This window comes from Orycteropus afer, unplaced genomic scaffold (genome assembly GCF_000298275.1).
Source record: "Orycteropus afer afer isolate SDZICR_OR568_19922 unplaced genomic scaffold, OryAfe1.0 scaffold00054, whole genome shotgun sequence".
Lineage (NCBI taxonomy): Eukaryota > Metazoa > Chordata > Mammalia > Tubulidentata > Orycteropodidae > Orycteropus > Orycteropus afer.
In genome coordinates this window covers 1,833,873-1,841,610 of record NW_006921641.1, presented here as the reverse complement: position 1 = coordinate 1,841,610, position 7,738 = coordinate 1,833,873, and positions in this window count along the sequence as shown.

The following is a 7,738-nucleotide window of genomic DNA, read 5'->3' as shown; positions in this document are numbered from 1 at the left end:
TTACCATGATGCTGCTTATTGGTCCAGTTGTATTTTCATTTTCTTTATGTTGAAGTGTAACCATACTGGATAGTGTAGTCTTTGATCTTCATCAGTAAGTGTTTCAAGTCATCTTTACTAGAAGACTTTGCTAGAAGAATGAACAAATTTGACCTGGAAGATGTGCAGCTGGAATGCTCCTTGGACATGAGAATGGCCAAACTTTGTCTCACGTACTTTGGTCACATTGTCAGAAGGAATCATCCCCTAGAGAAGGAATCATTACCTAGAGAAGGATATCATGCTTGGTACAGTGGAGGGTCAGCAAAAATGGGAAGACCTTCAATGAGATGGACTGACACAGTGGCTGCAATGATGGGCTCATGTATAGTGAGGATTGTGAGGCTGGCACAGGACTGGAAAGTGTTTCGTTCTGTTGTACGTAGGGTCGCCATGAGTCAGAGCTGACTCCACAGCATCTAACAACAGCAACAAGTAAAACCTGAGAGAACAGGGGCAGAGTCCCAAATACTTGTCATGCTGTAGGAGTGAGTTTGGACTGGAGGAGGGAGATGTGCAGGCGTTTTCTGGAAAAGTTTATAAGAGGGAGCTCTGATAGCATAGTGGCTAAGGCACTTGACTGCTAACCAAAAGGCTGGAGGTTCAAACCCACCAGCCACTCCTCAGAAGGAAGATGGGGCAATCTACTTCCACCTTGGAAACCCAAGAAGGAGTCGCGAGTCGGACTCGATGGCACATAACAACAACAACAAAAACAAAGTTTATGTGGCGAAGATAACCAACAAAATCTGTGGGGTCTATATGATGGTACAAATGAGCAGATAAAGTTCAGGACTCAAGCATGAGAACCAGAGAGCCATCTGGAGTGTCAAGGCTCCTCTTTCTCAAGTAAATATTTCACCTATTTCAGAAGTGCCTACTACTACTTGAAATACTTGTTTTTATTAGGCCCTGTCAAGTAGACTTCAATTCATGGTGCCCTTATGTAGAACAGAATGAAATTTTGTTCAGTCTTGTGCCTTATTCATAATTGTTGCTATGCTTGAGCCCATTATTGTGGCTGCTGTGTAAATCCATCTAGTTAAGTGTTTACCTCAGTATTGCTGACCCTCCACTTTATCACACATGATATCCTTGCCTGGTGATTGGTTTTTGCTGATGATGTGTTCAAAGTAAGTGAGTCAAGATCTTGTTGTCCTTGTTTCTAAGGAGCTGCTGGTTGTATTTCCTCTAAGACTGATTTTGTTTGTTCTGGCAGTCCACAGTGGTCAATATTCTTTGTTCAAATTCATCAGATCTTTTGTCTTCCTTTTTCATTGTCCAACTTTCACATACATATGAAGCAATTGAAAAGATCACAACTTGAGTCAGGCAAACTTTAGTCCTCAAAGTGACATCTTTGGTTTTTAACAATTTAAAGAGATCTTTTGCCACAGATGTGCCCATTGCAATGTGTTGTTTCATTTCTTGACTGCTGCTTCCACAAATGTTGATTGTTTATCCAAGGAGATTGAAATCATTGACACCTTAAATTTCTTCTTCATTTATTTATGATGCTGTTTATTGTCCAGTTGTGAGAATTTTGTCCTCTTCACAAAATGTGGATGCCTAACACCCACCAACTGAGGGTTCTAGTATTTTAATAAAACCCCCACTATCATTTTAGACCCACCAGCCACTCCTCAGAAGGAAGATGGGGCAATCTACTTCCGTAGTGATACTGCCTTGGAAACCCAAGGAGGGGTCGCTATGAGTGGGGTCCGACTCGACAGCACATAACAACAACAACATCATTTTAGACCCCTGAATGTAAAACTTACTTTGGCAAAGAGAGATGACCATATTGGAATAATCATTGCAAAGTCAAACAGCTAAATTCCTTTGAAATCAGACTGATGAGCAGAAGTTACATCTCCATTGCCGTTGAGTCAATTCTGACACACATCGATGCTATAGGAGAGTAGAACTGTGCCATCGGGTTTCCAAGGCTGTAAATCTTTATAGAAGCAGACTGCCACATATTTCTCCTGCAGAGAAGATGGTGGGTTCACACTGCTGACCTTTTGATTGGCAGCTAAGTGCTTTATCCACTGTGACACTAGGGCTCCTGGCAATTACATAACTGACAGCATATAGCCTCTCCAAGTCTCCATATTTTAAACGGCAAAGTCTTTTTCACATTAAAAAAAAAAAAAACAAACATGCACACTTTTTCAAGCAGGTGCATTGGTTAAAAAAACAAGCTTCTGCCACCTGGACTTTCTATACCCCATGACCCCAGTGTATGTCTAGATTCCATGGAAGCTCACTGTGGTGGAATATTTCCCTTTCTGCCACTAAGTTGCTGTTTCAACTTGGGTAAATCACTTTATCTTTTTTGGTCTTGTGGTTCCACTTTATAAACTGAAATAGTTAACCTAGTAACTAAATGAATGACCCTCTTTATAAGTGATAATGTTCCTTGTCTCTCTTACTACCACAATCTCTTGATTAGATCTACAGAATTTCTTCTGAGCATAGTGGCTAAAGCACTTGACTGCTAACCAGAAGGCTGGCGGTTCAAACCCACCAGCCACTCCTTGGAAGGAAGGTTGGGCAATCCTACTTCCATAGTGATACTGCCTCGGAAACCCAAGGAGGGGTCGCTATGAGTCGGGCCGACTCGACGGCAAACAACAACAACAACACAACAGGCAGAAAAGCACCTAAGACTTGAATTAGTATGACAATGAAAACGGGTGTGTGGAGACTAATCATTTCACCTACACTGACCAGTAAATAACTCTTCTTTGGTTTCTGGTTTTCTCTTTTTAGAGTAGTAAACAACAACAAAGGAAGAGCATCAGCTTGGCTTGTAGAGTCACTAATTATACAAGTTATTCATTCTGCCCATCTGTAGGAAATCACCCTGTAAATTATCCTGAAGTTTCTCTACAGTGATGAATACCTATGAGTGACATGGGTCTGACATGGAAAAGTAAGCTGTTAGTCACAGTCAACAAATCCAAAGCATCACAAGCAAAGAGGAAGTAGGAGAGAGTGAAACTTACTATAGGGTGTGGAATCTGAAAACATATTTGTCTCTAAGCATGAGTAGTTATATATTCTTTTTGTAAGTAGCCCAATGTATACTCTATTTTCTATTAACCTTTCCAGAATCTACAATGCAAATTGTTGAGAGGGTGTTAGCACCAAGTCCTGTGCTCTTTGGGAGTCATTAATGAACAACTATTTTACTGATTATGAGAACTTTTCTATGAAAGAAAAACACAGAAGACTGAAGCAATTATAAAACTTGGAGTTAATCAATTTCTTTTAAGGATATTTATAAATGGAAATAAAGATAATTTAGCAGCCTAACCAGACTTGAAAAATGCTGCTGTTGTTGTTAGTGACTGTTAAATTGATTCTGAATCATGGCAACACCATGTGTGTAAACTAGAACTGCTCCTAGTGTTTTCTAGGCTGTGAAGCAGATCATCAGGCCTGACTTTCAAGGAACCTCTGGTTGGGTTTGAACAGTCAACTTTTATAACTAGTAGTTGAGTGCTTAACCATTTAAGCCACCAAAGGACTACTAACAAATGCTTTACAACCCAAACCAAACCCACTGCCATCAAGTTGATTCTGACTGATAGCACTTGTACAGGACAGAGTAGAACTGCACCATAGGTTTTCCAAGGTAGTAAATCTGTATGGAAGCAGACTTCCATCTTTCTCCTGTGGAGTGGCTGGTGGGTTCAAGCCACTGACTTTTTGGTTAGCAGCCAAATTCTTTAACCACTGTGCCACCAGAGCTCCTTAAAAATGCTGTAGAAATCCCCAAATTTACTCTCTTGTTCAGGCAAGATGGTAAAATTTGTTTTGCAATTTGAAAATATGCCAATGGCTTGCTTAATCATAGTGGCTGTCTTGTGATTCTGCCTTGCCTAATTTACAAACAGAAACATTTTGAGTATCTGCACACTGAAGGCCTCCCCTTAGCTTTTCAAGATCCTCAATAGTTAAGTATGTGGCTGGGGACCTAAAGGTTGGTAGTTTCAACCTACCCAGCAGTTCCATGGGAGAAAAGACCTGGGGACCTGCTTCTGTGGAGATTACAGCCTCGGAGACCCTATGGGGCAGTTCTACTCTGTCACATGGGTCACTATGAGTTCAAATAGACTCAATGGCCCCTAACAACTATCACTACCACCACCATTACCTTAACTTTTGTAACTGTGATGTCGATGACCGGATGAATGAGTCTGAAGTAAGATTAAAAAAAAAAAAATCAAGACTGTTGCGTGAGTGGATTCTGACTCATGGTGACCCCACGTATTACACTGTAGAACAGCTCCATAGGATTTTCAAGGCTGTAAACTTTATGATCACCAGGACTTTCTAGTGTGGAGCTGCTAGATGGGTTTGAATTGCCAAGCACTGATTGGTTCAAGAGTTGAGTGCAAAATGGTTGAGCCACCCAGGGACCAGGAATCTGAGGTAGGAGTTTACAAAGGCAAATCTCTGCAGAGTCAGGAAGAAATCCTCTGAGTGAAATGAATTAGAAGATTAAGGATTAGGGAAGTGGATTAGTGAAGTGAGTTAGTAGATAGGGACACAATTTATTTCTGCATCTGAGACAAAGCAGTATTTTAATTTCCTTTTAAATTCACTGTAAGAGGAAAAGTCCATAAGCGAGGCAATAAATGGTAATGACAGTTTGTCTTAATTTAGGGAGACAACAGTAGATAGTGGGGACTTTCGGGAACCCGGAGGCAATTGCTACTCAGCTCCAGCCAGTTATTTCATGGGGATGCAGCCCTAAAACTGGCAGATCTGATTTTTTTCACAAGAAGCTAGGAAACAGAATTTTTTTTTAGCATAAGTTCTGATTTGTAAATTTTTACAACTAATTAAAATCTTTAAAATTTTGTGAGAATCAATTCTGTGCAGGCCTAACAACAACAACAACAATAACAACAACAAAACTTGTCTGTGAGCTGAATCTGTCTAGGAGGCCATCATTTTATGAGCTCTGGATGCTGAGTGAGGAAGACTTTATTAGCCTGTACCACCTTGAATTTGAAGAACTAAGACTTGTGGTTTATCATGTCTACAAATATGTCTACAAATAGGCTTTCTCAGATAAAGGGAGGAATATTGTAGAACAATAGTTATAATATTTAAATAGCCACACTATGTTATATTTCATCACATCAGAGCCAGAGTTCTTGGGTTATTTCAGCAGTCGTGATTTTGTTTTAGGACCCACAAGCTCATCAATGTGAGATCATTCTGATGTCACGAATATGGTGTCTGTACAGTCATCTTACTGTGAACATACTTTGTAATAAAAAAATCATTGGAATGATTCTGATTGGGTCCCTATGATAAGAAAATTCTGGAGCTTTGAATATATCTAGATAACTTAGGGGGTTGTCTGGTTTTTTAAAAATAGATGTTTGGCATTTTGTAGACAGAATACTATCAAAGTAAAGACTCCCTTAACCATAAGCAACGCTAGATTTCAGGAAAGAAACTGTAATACTTGAGGAAAAATAACACTTTCATAAAACTAGGATTTCCTTCACATTGCTTTAAATGTTTAGATGAGGGTAGCAAATTTTAGGTAATAAGCATTCCTTGATATACTGGCATAGATACAGCTCCAGATATTCTGGTACTTTTTATCCTAGTCATTTATGTGTTTATGGCAGTTTTTTGCTTTTCTTTACCAAATCAAGTATGTAGTAATAAGTCAATAAAAGATTTAAACATTTCATTTGTATTTTCTTGTTTTAAATATATAGTAAATCCTTTGTCTTGCCTTTAGTAGAGAGGATATATCTTTTACCTAAACACTTGGTAACAGATTCAGGTAAAAGATTGCCAAGGGTTTAGAACTGTGTGAACATGTAGATTTGTGAAATCCCCGCAGATTACCACAGAAGCTGGTGGGGTTCTTGTTCTAATTTTAGTGCCTTGCTCAGTTTCACTTACTATTTCAACTCTTCAACATCCTTATTTTGACTACTAGATCCATTAGCAAAACTTTTGGTGGATCTGTTTTGTGTAATACCCACTCCCCCAAAATTAGTTTTAGGCATATTAATAACCTGATGTGTGCTCATTAGTATTCCACAGAAGGATGAATGTGATGTGGAGACAGGGTCACACTCAGACTTACAGGTATGCATATTACTTGGCATTTCTATATGTATCTACTGAAATCTACTGGTCTTTAACCTGTTTTAGGGCAGAAATGTGTCTTTGTAGCCTCTTGAGTACTTATCTTCTCTTAGGTGCTTGATAAATATATCCTTTAAAAATTAGACTGGTAACTGACCAATCAAAAATATAGTTGAATGAATTGGGTTGTGTGTCTAAAGACAGCTAGTTTTATCCTCCTAAAATAATGAATACCATGGAGTAAGAAGAGTCCCAGCATGGTGCAAAGGGTTAGTGAACTCGGCTGCTAAACAAAAGGTTGGAGGTTCAAGTTTACCCAGCAGTGCCTTGGAAGAAGGGTCTGGAGATCTACTTTCAAAAAATCAGCCGGTGAAAGCCATATAGAGTACAGTTCTACTCTGATATATGTGGGGTGTCTAAGAGTAGGAGTTCTGGTAGCATAGTGCCTAAGGCACTTGACTACTAACCAGAAGGCTGGAGGTTCAAACCCACCAGCCACTCCTTGGAAGGAAGATTGGGCAATCTACTTACGTAGTGATACCACCTCAGAAACCCAAAGAGGGGTCGCTATGAGTTGGGTCCGACTCAATGGCACATAACAACAACGACAACAACAAAGAATTGGAATCAATTCAATGGAAACTGGTACAGAGTAAGAAGCAGATCATTGAATCTTCATTTAAGAAATGTGGAACTAAGGCAGAGTTAGTAGAAATGGGATTTAAACTAGTTCTCTCTCATATAGTTCTAGCCTATGTTGCCTTCTTTTTCCATTCTTTTATTTTGCAAAAGGAATCTATTTTGGTAAAATATATGTGATTTATGAATTTCAAAGAGATAATAGAAATAAGAATCTTTTGGGTTAAAAAAGCCAATTGTCACAGAGTTTATTTTGATTCATGATGACCTCATGTATGTCAGAGTAGAAATGTGATCAATAGCATTTTCAATAGTTGATTTTCAGATGTAGATTTTTAGGCCTTTCTTCTAGTGCCTCTTGGTAGATTTGAACCTCCAAACTTTCAGTTCGAAGTGAAACACATTAACCATATGCACCATCCAGGGACTCCATCTCTTGGGTAGACAAGTGGTAGATACTTTTTGGTACTTACCAGGAAAATAATAATAATAGCTAACACTTATTGAGAAGCTATTATGTGCCAGTTATAAGCACTTTACCCTTATTTACTCATTTAATCCTAACAACCATGCAACATAGACACTATTATTTTTTTCTCTAAATTTCATTTATTTTGTTGTTGTCCAGACTATACAAAGCAAAACATACACCAACCAATCCAACAGTTTCTACATGTACAATTTAGTGACATTAATTACATTTCTCAAGTTGTGCAACCTTTCTCATCTTCCTTTCCTGAGTTGTATCCCTCCCTCATTAATAAAAACTCACTGCTCCCTGAGGTTCTTACGTAATCTTTCAAGTTGCTGTTATCAATTTCATCTCATATAGATAGTTCCTAAAAGAGCATAATGCTTAAGGCAGACTGTTTTTGCTAGTTAAGTGAAATTATTGTTCAGTTTTGAGAAGACTTCAGGGGATATTTTT